Source organism: Lonchura striata, chromosome 5 (assembly GCF_046129695.1).
Source record: "Lonchura striata isolate bLonStr1 chromosome 5, bLonStr1.mat, whole genome shotgun sequence".
NCBI lineage: Eukaryota > Metazoa > Chordata > Aves > Passeriformes > Estrildidae > Lonchura > Lonchura striata.
The window spans coordinates 46,164,530-46,179,945 of NC_134607.1; the positions used below are offsets into that span (position 1 = coordinate 46,164,530).

General features: G+C 36.3%; 1 long non-coding RNA gene across 1 annotated transcript in view; it reads right to left on the bottom strand.

Moving 5' to 3' along the window:
• Nucleotides 1–289: 289 nt before the first annotated feature.
• Nucleotides 290–15,416, bottom strand: part of LOC144246271 (uncharacterized) — a 164,856-nt gene continuing 149,729 nt past the window's right edge. The window contains exons 3-4 of the long non-coding RNA XR_013339946.1: nucleotides 5,769–5,880; nucleotides 290–321 (exon numbers count right to left, since the gene is read on the bottom strand). This is a non-coding gene — a long non-coding RNA (uncharacterized LOC144246271). The remainder of the gene's footprint in view (nucleotides 322–5,768; nucleotides 5,881–15,416) is intronic.

Consider the following 15,416-nt stretch of genomic DNA (forward strand, 5'->3'; position numbering starts at 1 on the left):
TGTAGATAAATTCACTTGGGGCTCAGAAATATGCAACACTGTGAGTATGCTCACAGTAAGTGAGTGAAAGAGTTTTGTTTGTAGCATTGAGGCCAGAGAAAATCACTCTCCATGAGGGTGGTACATAAACACTAAGACTGTCATGTTCAGAGCCTCTTAACAACTTGCATGGTCAGGCAAAGGCTGCACTTAGAACCTGGTACAGATCCACAAGCTCTTGGTGTTCCCAAGTTCTTTGTGCACCAGTGTCAAGGCCAACAGGTGAGCTTCCTGTCTGAGAGCTGGCTTTCCCATAGAGCTGGTGGTTTTAAGGCAAATTCCCTAAAGATAACAACAAGAAAAGATGAGCTAATATAAATGCAACTAGGCAGACAGGTTCAGGTAATAGTCATTGCCTGGATAATTTATAGTTTTCAGCTTTTCTCAGCATTACTGACACACCAGACCTCAGAAACTGTATTAAGCCATAGGCTGTTATGGGTGCAAAGTAATTTGTACAGAGCATGAAAGAAAAATTGTAAAGTGTTTCAATATTTTAAAGTTTTACCCTAACTTTGTCTTCACACTAGTTTATAAGAGTTAATCCCTAACCTTATTTCTAATAGACAAAGATTAATTGGTCCTTTTTATCAGAACATTTGGTGATTAGGAATGTTCTTCTCTCACATGTATCTTCCATCACAGAGTGTAGCCGCTCAATAAAAAGATGTGCTCCAAACCAGAGCATCCATTTTTCAATATAGCAATGTACAGCAACAGGTTACTGTTTTTGTAAAGCTATTACTTTTACTGTCAACATGTCTGCTGCTAGAAGCTGTCTCATTAGACAGGATAAATTGGAACAGCCTAAGAAAAATTTGACCAGGCAAGAAATTAAGTTTTATTATATACCTATATATACCTAAACACACACAGGTATACATGTGTGCACACACATACAAGACAGGGTGACTGGAAGAATAATCATAATATCAGTGGTGGAGTACACAGATGAATATTACATCTGTGAAACAGAAGTAATTGTTATCTAAATACAGACAATTTGATAATGTAAATATAATGACACTCCTATCAGAGACATTTAAGTAAGCCATGAAGCAGAAATATCCAAGACTGGAGTGGGTTCACGTTGGCTGGGTGCCAGATGCCACCAAGCTGCTCTATCACTTGCACTTCTCAGTTGGACAACTGGGGACAATTCAAATTTGTGGAGGAAAAATAAGAGTGAAAAATCATAGGTTGAGGCAACACATTTTGCTAAAGGAAAAATGGAAGAGTGTGCATGCAAAAGAAAAGAAAAAGATATTAAATTGTTTCTAATTTCCATCAGCAAGTGATGTCCAGCCATAACCCAGGAAGCAGGTCTGCAGCATGCATAGCAATTGCTCTGGAAGACAAACATAATTAATTCATTCCTTCCTCCGCTTTTTCTTACAGCTTTAACTAGGTACTTAAACCATCTTTATACCCAAAATACAGATGTATATAATTAATTAACTACTATTCCCTGTCAGTTCACAGATATTATTTTTCCCATTCCATGGACTTTCTCCACTCCTCCAGATGATCAAAACTAGTCATGATTTAGGCTCCATTCCATCAAGGCAGATGATCAAGACAAGAGAGGCAGCACAGTACCAGCCTGGCTTGGATCACCATCATACCTATTTGCTCCTCACAAAATTCACTCTGCCCTGGTTCATGTCATTCCTGCTACTTTATTTCCTGCAACATACAATAGACCATTTACCCCCAGAGTTAGAGCTCCTTGAGATGCACACCAGGTGTCCCCACCCTTCTGCATCACTCACCTGGTAAGCCCAACTTTGAGCAAAGACAATCCCATGCCTGCATTTGCCTTTTCCCATGGGAGGAGAAATCCACACTGTTTTTCCCAGCCACTTCCCTATGTGTAGTACAGAGACCTTATGTCCTCCCATTTGTGGGAGGCCTATTTTGGGTGGAGCAGGATGGTTTGCAGTTCCTCTGGTGTTAGCAACCAAAAATGGCTTCTGCTAAATTTGCATCCCATTGCTTCCATGACCCATTGCCTAATGCTCTCAACATAGTTTTTAGCAAGTCCATTCTATCTCTCAGCCTTTCCAGAGGCTTATGGGTGATAAAGGGTGTGGCATATTCACTCAATGCCATTTCTTTGTCCAAAAGGGTTTTTTGGGGATATTTTGGAGGGACAAATATAGAAGAATAGAAACATATTTCCTAAGAAAATTAAAAATTAAAGTTATATTAAATAACATTGTAGTTGTGTCATTTCAATATGAAGTCCCAAAGAAGTCTCTGGGATGTAAAAATAAACTAAAAAATGTGAGGAGTAATTGATTTCCCAGTGAAAGCTAGTTTAATCATGTAATTTCCTTAGTGACAGAGGCATTAGAATTGTAATTCCTGAGGGTACACAGATGAAGGAGTGAAGTGAGCCAGCACTGAAGTTCTGGCTTGGGTTGTCACTCATAATTAAGTTTACAAGTGCCTGGTTTGATTGCATGTGGAGTAGTGGTTCAATCTGTTTTAAATATTTATCCAACAAAAGAGATTTTACTGTACAAGATCTTTAGGAGCTGAGAACTATCAAGTTAGGCTTGTGTCTGCAATCATTTTTCTGACCTCTGATTTCACTGTATGTAGATACAGATAGCTTACTGAGTATAAAGTTGCAAGATAAATTAGTAAACCTCCACTGTATTCTGAATTTTCCCACTTAGAGAAATATTTGTTTATATGTATATATTTTGTATATGAAAGCATGTTCATGCACATACACATTAACCTGTCTGTAGAAACATGTACCTCCCATTCATTACTCTTAGGTTCCTGTTAGTTTTCACAACTAACTTGTTCTTGCAAGTAGCATGGGAAACACAGTCTGCAAATTCTGCCACTTTCATAATCACATTTAAATACCTCTAAAGAGCAGCAACTACAATAAAACAGACGATTTCCCTCAGTGGATAAGAGCTATCTAGGACACATTTTTTGAACACAATTTCTATCCAGTATTGTGGGAAGTAGAAACCTGGGCCACCACTAAAATGGCAACTGCAACTTTGTGTCAAGGAAGGGCAGTCACCTCCAAAGCAACAGTAAAATAGTGACAGCATCTCTATTAATGAAAGAGGTGCTTAATATTAATAATATTAGGGGATTATCTTTGATATCTTTTGGATTTCACTTTGCGTGAAGAACTTGACCAGGATCTCAGTTAAACACAAGTATGAGAGTCTTGATAATTGTGTGTCATTGTTTGCAATTTTACAGTGGCATTTCTCTCTGATTCAGGGGGGGATTGTGTAACATTTTGTTTGTTTGAGTTCAGACTGTAATTTTTCTTTTGGACTCTTACATTCCAATTTCTGTTCCACACTATCAGAAACTGTGGGAATTTCTCAAGAGACAGAGCTCTGATACTGTAAGGCTCTACAGACACTGGATTGTCCAATCATAAAGAGAGCAAATCTGTATTGGGAAGGTGCTTAGGAAGACAGTGCCTATTAACGCTTTGTTTACTCAGTTGCTGCAACCTGTGTTTTCTTGGCAGGAATTCACACATCTACTCTATGTATTGTTCCTCTTATACTTTGCTGTTATACCTTTCATTCATTATGTAACGTGAGCTTGCACTTCTCATTTATCTTCTAGTTCTGTATCTACAAATACTATATGCAAACCAGTGTTACTCAATTTCATCTGCGTCTCTTAGAGCAGTTGTCAGAGCAGCTGGAGACCACTGTATGATGAATTAACTTCCATGGAAATAAATATAGTAGCTTGGTGTTTAAAGGTGAGATATATTCAATGGAAGAACATAAATACTTGCCAGGTGCTACTTTGACAGAGGTTAGCTTTTTGTAGTGCAAAAAGATCTATGTAGTTTTTGCATCCAACAGCAGTTGTGTTGATAAGCTGTGCAATGTGGTTGCAGGAAGAAGTAGGAGAGGAATTGCTCCACAAAGCAGGACTGGGGTCCCTCTGGGGAGCTCTGATGGGCTCGACAGGGCCTGGGCTGAGCAGAGTGCTGGGGTCCCAGGGTGAGCCTGCCCTGGGCTCCTTGGCTTGGAAGTGAGGCTGCCATGACAGGCTGGTTGGGGGTATTGCAGTCCTCCAGGTCCTGACACATGGACCAACAGGTTGTTTCCAAAAGAAAGAAAATTTCCAAAAAAAATGAATACATTTCTTAACCACTAGATTTAACTACCATCTCACTCCACCAGTGAAAGCATTAGGGTATATAAGGTAATAATACCATGAAAAAATAAGGTCAAGTTCAAAATATTTGTTTATGTATAGTCTAATAGGTTTGATAGGCAAAAAACTAAACAGAAATTTAGATTACTTTGCTTCCTAGAATAGTTTACTAGTAGGTAGCTTTATGTACTAAATACATTACCAGCCTTCATTGTGGCAATTCTTTAAAATTTCTTTGGCTTTCTTCTCTAACAAAAAAAAAAAAAAAAAAAAAAAAAAAGCAATGTCATTGCAGTTTTCTTCCTACAAAATACAGTACTTGATCAGCTTGCAAAATACTGACTGCAATATTTTAAAATGCATCAACTTTTCCAAAATGATTTTTTCCAGGCTGAAAATGCAAATGCTGATGACACGCTATTAGAAGGAAACTTTATGCCTCACATTTATAGCTAGCTACAGTAGGGTGTAACCATTTTAAGGATTAAGATCCCATGCAAACACATTAAATTAAAATGTAAAGCGGATTTGTGGCTGTGCTTATGATGGCAATTATTTCTTCCACTTATTTGCTAAAATCCAGACAACAAATACACCAGTCCACTTAATCTAATGCTCAATTAGCAAGGTAATACAAGCCTTTCCACTGTCTCTGTAGGCAGGCATGAAGAGAAGGCAAGAAGGACATTCTGAGCTTCATACTTAGGCTTTGTCATTGAATTAGTGTTGTACAGGTTTTGGTCACTTTGCTGAAATAGGGCAAATTCATACAATCATGGACCATGAAATATGTGGTTAGTTATCAGTCTCTTCAAGGGGAAGAAGTAATTTCCATATGAAATGACTGTTGTAAATTTAATGTTTCCAAATAGTTGAAAGACAAGATAAAGTAATTTTATATTAGACTTAATACTTTAAATTAGTCTTCTTGCAGATGTTTGCTCTGCTGGCTTTTTTAGTCTTTATATCAGATATTGACCAGAAATGAGAAGGTATTTATATTGCTGCCACAGATAACCAAGTGGAAAGTGTATCTTTACATTGTATAAAGTTGTAAAACTATTATGAGAAAACTCTAAATGTCCCAGGGGCAATTTATTTTATCATAAATTTGATCCATGATTGTTCTTATTTCTTTGACATTGTTTGCACTTCATTATAGATTTTCTTTCCCCTGCAGGCATCAAAATTTGATTAATTTTGAATTTTTACACACAGGTATTTATATTTCTTAATGTTTTTATCATGAATAAATATGGAAGTTTTTTCCCTTTTACGGTATTAAAATATGACTGTGAGCTGGCAAAGATATTTTTGCAATTTTCCAGTCAATAGTTTGTTGTGCTTTTACATGTGGATTCCTCTTCCCTTATGTTATAGAGTTATATATATATATATATAAAACATATATATATATATAATATATATATTATATATATATGTTATATATTAAATACCCTTTCAGACACATTTTTTTCACACAGGCTTTTGAAAACCTTGTTTATTTTTATTTTTTCCTTTTTTAATTTTTTTTTTCTGTTGATGAGTCAAGGAATTCTTCTCACCTTCAATTCAAGTTGAAATGTCTTGGTTCTTCTTGGCTGTAAGCAAATTTTGGCTACATCTGCTGCCTTCCATCATTCATTCTTTTGTCTGCGTATTGCTTCTGTTCCAGTTCTGAGATTAGAAGGACAAAGAGAAAACTGATACAAAAGACTTCTGTTTAAGAGTGATACCTGCATAATTAATGAGTGATACCTTCCTGCAATAAAATGCAGTGGCCAGACCTTTGATCTTCAGAAGATCCCCACTGTTCTCAGGGAGATTCTGCCCAAGAATCTGAACTGCAGATTGGAAAAGCTTATTATCATTACTCATTACATTAAAATAGATTCAGTCTAAATTCAATGAAGTTTCATCTCCTAATCTGAACTAAATAAGTGGGATTTGACCATTATTGCTAATAACCTTTTTTAAATATCACATTAAAAAGGGCATGATGGAGCTGCTTTGCCAAACAACATATTGTTTCTTCAGGTTGCTGTGACCCTATGCATCATATCTGGGTGATAAAAAGATTGTGTTTGCTAGAGGTTTATTATGGTTTGTGAAATATTATTATTTTTTTTTCCAGTTGGAAGAACTAATTCCTGAAATTAAAGAAATTTTTAAAATAAAATAATAAATAAATTTGGTCTATATATTGTTAAATAAATTTGTTTTATGAAACGAGCAATCAAGTTTTGATGCAAAAATTTTCCTTTAGATATCCTACAGAGTATCATTGGTAATTCTTTTCTATACAGTACAAAGGAGGCAAGTTCTTTTCCCTGTTTCCAGATGGCAAAGATAGAAGCTAATTGAAATGATGTACAAGCTACAGCATGCATAAAAAATATAGTAAACAAGCCATATTTTATGACAGCATCATTAGAGTGATTTAAAGGTAAAGCAGCCTTTGAGAAACTAATGATTGGTAATTGTCAAGTGTTTGTACTGACTAACTACCTTCAAAACATGTTGTAAAGACTTAGAAATCTATTATATCTATAACCTCCTGAAAGATTAAATATTTTGACACATAAAGATAAAAAAGACAAAATTATCTACAGCTTTGTGATATTGGGGACAGAAATTGATGTGCAGATTCATATTTTGTTGGATTTTGGGAGGTGTTAGGAGATTTGATCTGACATATTCTGACCAGGAAATATGATGTCTGAATATGATAGTGTTTAGACCTCTAGGCAGTATGGTGTACATATTTATGCAAGACACCTGCTGTTGGCTTCTGAGTTACTTTTCTGCAAGATTTGTCTTCTGTTATTTAATTCAAAATTGCATTCCCTCCCCTCTTTGTCCAACTCTATAATACTTCAGTAACATGGATTCTGGTTTAAAAACTTGAAAAAAATACTACTCAGCAGCTTAGAATTCACAAGGTGCAGTTAGACTAGCTCCATTAGCTTTTGTAGCAGCTGAGGATCTAGCCCAAGCTATTTATTACCTTCATCAGCCTATAAATTTCTTTGGACCCATATGTTTACATAGTTGACAAGTGGTTTGCATAGAAGTAAAAGTACTTTGCCTGCAGCTACCATTTCACCTCAAACATGGATATGTAATGTCACAGGTACTCTTAACAGGAATGTTTGCCTCAGGTCTTCCATGCTCATGCTATTTTTTTTGACTGTAAATAAAGCACAGCAACAATTCAATGTATATTTTAAGTGCTAACCCTTTTTCCCAGCTATTATAATGTCTGTGTTAGGGAAGTTCCCACCTGCCCAGAGCACATAACAGATGTGAAGGATACAGTGTTACTCAAGACTCTCAAGACAAGAGAAAGATGCTGTGAAAATATCATCACAGCCTTGTAAAAATGTTCTAATTTTTTTTTTGTTTGTTCTTATCCATAGAAAGTGACACTAACAGTAACAACTAACAATAATTGTTCAATTTCTTACTTAACAGGCATAGGTCTTCTTGGACAGAGGAAACTCTGGAGCATTTGGAGATCTTCAGAAAACTTTTAGGAATAAGGGAGGCTGTTCCATGAGAAAGAATTTCATTGGGATGCAAGAGAGCCACAGGAGAAGAGAGAATTACCCACAATTTCTCAGACATTAGCGGAAAAAGATCAGGAGGAAGAAAAGTGGTATAATTGCAGAGTGAGGCTTTCCTGTACAAGTGCACATGCAGATGCACCAGTAGCTCAGGTGGAAAGCACATTCAATCAACACAACTTTTTGCCTTCTATTTCTTTCTCCTTCCTCCCTCACAGCATCTGCCTCCAGGATGACTAATCCCAAATTATAGACTGAAGAGAGTGTGACTGACTAAAAACACTGCTCAGGCACTTGTACCTCCTTCTTAACTGGCTTTGAAAATGACAAGGCTGAACTTTTTGATACTGATCCTGATAACCAAACATGGTGCCAAAATATTTTTCTCTAGTAGAAACCATCTGAAGACTGGTTAATGAATCAAAGAAATGAGTCAGGAAAGCAAGACCATGAACTGTTCTCTGAGACCAAATAGCCATGACATGAGATATGCACATTGTGCCTGAGTCTCCCCGTGCTCCGTCCATTTTTCCTGTGGTAATAGATCATGAAAAATTTTAGTTACTCTTTTTTCAGTTCAAAGGTCATGAAATGATGTAAGAATGCCAACATATGTCATACCCACCAGTGTGAAATGTGTGATGCTTGCTGTGAATTCTCATTAATCTGAGCAAATACAGGAGGCCATGTGTCAGGGAACACATATACTCTTGTAATATAGTCACCTTAACTCTGGCAACCAGGCCACTATTTAGCCTCAAAAAGTGTTGACTAACAAGGCCTTAAATTTTGCAGTACAGTACAATAAGCTTTCATCTCCTGCAACAAACTTCTCGAAGATGCAGGCTCACGAGTCACAACACACTTCCAGAAACTCCCCACTGCCACCACAAACTTCAGTGTGGAATACAGGGCAGAATATGATAGCAGTGCTTTGCCCAGTCAGAGCAAGAGAGGAGAAAAAATAAGGCTGAAAAGAGAGAGGGAACAAAGAAAATGATCAGCCCTTAGGTCCTATGTTGGTCCTACCATGTGGGTGGCCTGAAGGTGGGGCAGTAAAACCAAGAAAATGAAAGAGAAAGAGAAGAAAAAGGAGGGGGGGGGTGCGGGGTTTACACTGGTCCACTTCCTTTTATGATTATCCTGGTGCAGGCCTCTTAGGTAAACTAGATTTTGTGTGATGGTTGTGGACAGTACTGTTCCACATCTGCAGAACTTTCTCTTCTATTCTATTCTATTTCCTGTTGCACCAGTACGAGTCTTTGAGACAAAATATGCTTATGCCTGGGCCTCTACAACACAGAAAAGACATGTAATAGGAACCTACAAAACTATGAAATAGCATAGACAGGGATTTCTTTGTCCTCCTCTCTGACAGAACAGAAATAGGGACCATTAAATTATGTGAGAAGTACCCAGATTCTGAACAAACAGAACTGAAGGATTAAACCTTTGTCATTAATTGACAACATTTGTTTCTGGGTTGTCAGGTGTGTTCACATTGGCTCATGAGGACACTGAGCATTGAACTGTAAAATGGTTACCAAATATGTACATTCAGCACAGAAAGTTTTCTGTACCGAACAAAGCTGAACACTGGGAGTGTGTGGTTTGCTGTGAAGAGACAATTACATGTGCATGTCTTTTTTAAAAAATTCCTTTATGCTCCTGATTACATCTGTGTCCTTGTTGATTTTCCCCCAAAAAACAGGCACCAGCCCATTCCTGGGAGCAGTATAAAAAGGAGGAATATCCAAATAATTATGGCAGATGATGAATTAAAAAAAAAAAAAAAAGGAAAAAGAAAAAGGGGATTGGAATGGGAGATGGGAAAGATTAAATGATCATAGATTTAAAAAGACTGAAGGACATCAAGCAGAAGATCACAACAACTCACCCTCCTCCCTGAAGTTTCAAGGAATTAGAGGCTCTCCCTGGAATTGCTTCACCTGGACTTATCACAAGATGAGGGAAAGAAAGGATTCTAACGGTCTCTAGGATCTCCACATTTCCCAGCTCCATCCTTTTGTTGGAATGGATGAGCTTTAACCAGGAAATCATTACAGAGAATCTCCCATAGCTTGACAAGTCCTCTGACTTGGCAGGTATAAATAAAAGGTCAGAGGAGAAGTGGAAATTTTACCGTAATTTTACAAATATTTAGGCACTTCTATCATGCAACCCACTAACAGCCTTCATAAATGATGAAGTTAGGGAAGGCAGGCTAGCAAATTTTTCTGAATAAAAGTAGAGGTTTCATCATCAATATCTACATTATTTGTAGTAACAAATCAATCTTTCTGCAAAAACAAAAGCAAATTATTTCTCCTATAAAAAGTACCTCTGCCATTTTCTCTCCCAGTGTGCATTAGGAAGGGTTTTCTTCTTGAAAGACACCTTCGAGTTCAAGTCTTGCTCTGAAAAATGATAGAAATGTAGGTCCCTGTATTTTTATCAATGCAGTTAGATAACTCCACTATTGTGTGCCAAAACATGATGGGATTTTTGAATTTTAGAGTTTTGCAGTTTGCAGCAACAGAATATTTTTAGTTAGTTTATTCATTTTTCAACCAACATATACCAACAACTGATCCACCTTTGCCAAACTGGGCAGCAAGTGCCAGCATGGCAGTGGTGACATTCCAGTGAATTGGCAATGAATTCTCACAGCAGTGAGCTGGCTCCATAAGTCAGAGGAGACTTGCACAGTGGTGCAGTTTGCAATTCCGGTTACCATCTCAAAGTCAATAGCTGTTCAGCTTCACACACTAAAATGTGAAGGAAAGAGATCCTAAAGAAAACCCATTCTGAATCAGCATCTCTGCTTGTGCTTTTTCCTTGGTGTTCCTCTCTTTTCATTGTTTTGGTGTAGCTGCAGCTGGGAAAGAAAATGTAAATGTAAGTGCTGCTGCTGCAAAAATTGCAGCCAAAAACTATTGATTAGTGCAGCAATTGCAAAGTTGCAGCTGTCCGGATAAATATATCTATCTATGCTAAAATCTAAGCTCTACAGCAACGACAGATGGTTTTCCTGTCATTAGGGCTGCCATATTTCAGACTGTGATTTTTCAGAAGGAAATAGTTTGCTGTGACTGAGCAGCTATATGCCAAGAATTCCTGGACAAATAATAGAAGTGATCAAAATCCTGAACAATAAAACTTCCATCTGGAAAAGACAAAGTGTCATGGAAAACCTAGACACATGGTAGCCTTATCTCAGATGGTGGCTTAAGAATATTAGAAAGACTCACTCTGGCAACCCAGTAAGTCCAGATGCATCCTGGGCTGAGAGAGAGGGTTTTAGAATTTATCCCCAAAACATAATTGGTCTAGTTGGTTTTCAATTAACACACTATCATTAATTTAATTGAGCACAAACACTAGAAACAACATAAAATAGTTTGAGATATTATTTACCATATTTAATGCTTAATATGGATGAAGTATCATTGTGGGGAGTAATACCTTATTGGGTAGGATTTATCCCATGTGATGTTACCCATCTAAAAAATTACCTATCTAGTCACAGCTAGTCCCTTTCTACTCAATATTCAAGGCAATAATCCAAGGTTATGAAAAATACTGCTAAATTTTAAAAATTTAGTATTTTATATTTCTCTTTCTAAACGTCTTAATTACTGTTTAATTATTTACATATTTATATGTAAAGAAATGTTTCAATTTCTTATCTGAATGCTTGTCATGGGTTTGAGACAGTCTAAGTAATGTTTAATCAAAAGTCAAAATATAAATTCCTCCAACTGACAGGATATCTAACAACTCTTTTTCTGTGCTGGAATTGATTCCAGAAAAGCAACATTTTTTTCTCCTATCTAAATTACTAGTATTGGCTGACAAGTTAAAATTTCAGTACAATTGTTTTTCAGAGTCTAGTATTAGCTTGAAATAATTGTTTTGCAGCAGCTTGAACAGCTGTATTTTCATTCAATAGTATATTCCCACAAAAACAGAACAATAGTTTAAATTACACTAGCTACTTCACTGATGAACAACTTTTCTAAGTAACAGGCCTGCTTGCTCAAAAATATAGAAGACATGTAGCCATTTTTTGTGGTTAAATTTTTCAGCTTCCTTAACCTAGAAAAAGCTCCAAGATTTCCTGCAGGACAGCTTCCATGTGTAGTTATGCTTTGCTATCACATAATTTCGGAAAGCCTTACAATTTGTAATAAGGTCAATATATTTGAATAACATGTTTAAATTAAGATTTTTTTTATCTTAATATGTAATTTGATAGTAGTCCATATGTATTTGTTGTTACCAAAAGTATCAGTGTATCAGTGCTCTTTGGAATTTATCAGCAAATAATTATTTCTTGTTGCATCACCTAATCTGAATTCAAAAGGTCTTGTATTTACATTTCTAGGTCAGCAGGAAAAAAAATTGAGGTAAGCATTAAGTGTGTTTAATATATTTGGGTTCCCATATTTTTTACATTTGTTGTCTTTTACATTTTTTACATTTGTGGCTATTTTCCTCTATGTTTAACTGCTTAAAACATGCACTTTAAAGCTATTATGTGAAAATTGAGTGGAGGGAGTGCAATTAAAATTTTACTATATCTAAGGAGAACATGTCCTTTGTCCAAAATTTCCCATGAACTTGAATACCATTGTGATTTTTACCTATGTTTAGAAACCTCACAGGACACTTTATTAGTAGGACAAGCAATGGAATTTAGAAATCAAATATAACACATGGGTGATATTGCATAAAACTACTCAAGGAAACCAGAACAATGAATTTTCTAAAAGTGAATTTCTCCAAACAATTTTCTTTTTGAAAGTTTTTATGTCTAATTTGTCAGAGAATGGATATTTAAATTAACTGCTTTTCACCACATCCAAGTTTTCTGGATCATTATTAATTATACTTCTAATATGTCTAACTTGTTTTGTAGGGAAAACTCCAAGGTAGCACTTTAAATGATGCCTACTTTAATACACACTTATAAATGATCTGAAAACAAGGTTCCAACAATTTTTTTCTCAGGTGCAAGTTTAGAAGCCACAATCCAAATATTTTACACAGACCTGTGGCATCAATGTGTCTTTATAAACTTATTTGTTATAGTAAAATATTGTATTTTGAGTAATGTATCATCAAATATAGCCTTGTATTTCTGAAGTGGTCTAAGATGTAGTTTATTGAAGATCTTAGAATAAGAAAATAGTTGTGTAAGAACACTTAATTGAATCCAAATTGTGCTAATGGTATCATACAATAGCACCTATCTCTTCATAGTGCATGTTTAATTTTATCTAAACTGCAGTACAGTATGGAAGAAATGAAGATCCCAAACTGATCATGCTTCATCCACCCAGGAACTAAGAGATGTCTAAAAGCATGTATTTTTCTAAGGCACTAGGTCATAACAACATTACTATTTAAGAGATTTTTGTTAAGGGTTTATAATTCAGTTTGGCTCTGGATGTGACCTTGGATTTCAATTCAGCTTTTTAATATTCAGCTGCCATTATGTCCAAATCTGCTTCTTCTGGCTGGTGACATGGTTTACTTCCACTAATGCCTTATGCTGTGAATCAGCATCTCAAACTACCAGTAAGGCAGAAACATGCCATAATGGTTCTCTTTTCCTATGGATCTTTTCCTGTTGTTACTATTACTACTGGTATTTATTTAAAGCTACATCAGTTTACCACGTGTCATACCAAGAAGCAGAGTGTAAACTGATTGGAAAGATTAAATTTCATTCATTTTAAACAGGGATATTACTCTGCAGACACACCAGAAATTGTGTTTTCTAGCCAGCTTTTGTTCCAAAATCATTTTAGGGAACATTAAAGCATATGGCATTTTTAGATATGTATGTGCCTTCTTGCATTTAAAAAAAATTCTTCAGGGAGAAAAAACAAATGCACCACCTCATTTTGGAAACTCATTTTGGGGCAAATCTCAGTGACAGTTTCAAATAGAAATTATTTCTTCAAGTTCCCTTTAGTTATGGGTGCAACTATTAGCTTTGTCAGTATATACTGCCTTGTATCCAGTATGTCAGAAAGCTGAGTAAAACTGCAATACTTCTATTAAAAGTATAAAACTTCTAGAAAAACTGGTGAGATACAGATTAGATGAGTGGCCTGCAAGATGGGTAGGAAACTGGCTGTCAGGTCATGATGCTCAATGTTCAACATCTTCATAAATGATCTGGAGGATGGAATTGACAGCACTGTCATCATATTTGGTGAGGGCACTAAACTGGGTGGTGAGGTGGAAAGAACAGAAGGGAAAAACATCTTAGAGAGAAACCTGGACAGGCTGGAAGAGTGGGCTAGCAAGAAGATTAAGACACAGAAGTGTGAAGTCCTACATCTGACACAAAATAAGCAAATAGCTTAATTAGCAAATAGCTAATTACAGAGGAGCAGCCTTGCTACAAGGGACCTTGGGGTCCTGGTGAAATACAAGCTGAACACAGGTTAGGAGTGTGCTGCTGCAGTAATGAAGGTAAATCACAGCCTAGGTTCATCTACAAGGCATTACTAGCTGAGAGAGAAATGCAATCATCCCACTCCACTCAGTGCTTGTCAGGTTGCACCTGGAGTACTGTGTCCAGCTACGGTTCCCACAATTCAAGAATGATGTGGACAGAATGGAAAGGGTCTAAAAGAGAGCCAAGAAGATGAGCAAAGAACCTGCCCTGTGGGGAAAGATTGAAGGAGTTTGGTCTTTAATCCCTGGAGGAGAGAAGCTCTGAGGGAACTCATCACAATATTCTAGTTTTTAAAGGGTAGCTGCAACGAGGATGGAGGAGCACTTCATATGGATCCACATGGAGAAGACAAGGAGCAAAAGGTACAAATTGAATGGCATATAGGTTTCACCCAGACAGTGTGAACAGCCATCACTGGAAGAGTGCAGAACCCTTATCACTGGAGGTTTCAAGATGCAACTGAACATTGTATGCTTTTCTCTATGGGTAATTACTTCCCAATGTTTGGAGGATCCACATTTTTTAAAAGTCATCTCTGTTTGACCTTTACTTCACACCCTTTACTATGGGTATAAAGGTATATTCAGAGATACAATGTGCTATATTATCCCTGTATATTTTGATAATGGGTGTTACCTAAAGTCATATACTGAATTTATGCAGAAGTACAAAATCTGTTAACCTATTATTTTTTTTTCATAACAAACAGCAGAATCATAGGCAGGTAACAGTCACAAAAATAACTCATGTTTTTCACACAGTTTCCAGAAGGACAACTGAAAATGCAAAAAGGACCATATACTGTAAAGTATCCTAGAATAGATAAAACTATAAAGTAGATCAAGTGTATCCTAAATGTCTCAAAATTTAAAAATCCCTACATATTAATATATTTTTAAAAATTATCAGACATGATAGATTGGCCAGAGCTGTTAGAGATTTTACTTTAATATCCCACCTATACCTGAACTTTGCTATTCTCATAAGAGTAACCGACAACACATTGTTTCTTTTAAAAAATATCTTTTCCCCAATAATTAATGTGAATGAAAGGGATCTCACAATTTTGTAGACTATCCTCAGACAGTATTGGAAATACTCTAAGACACTTAACATATGGAAAGAGAAAATAATTTTGCTGATAATCTAAGTGGTTTTGAGAGTACATTTAG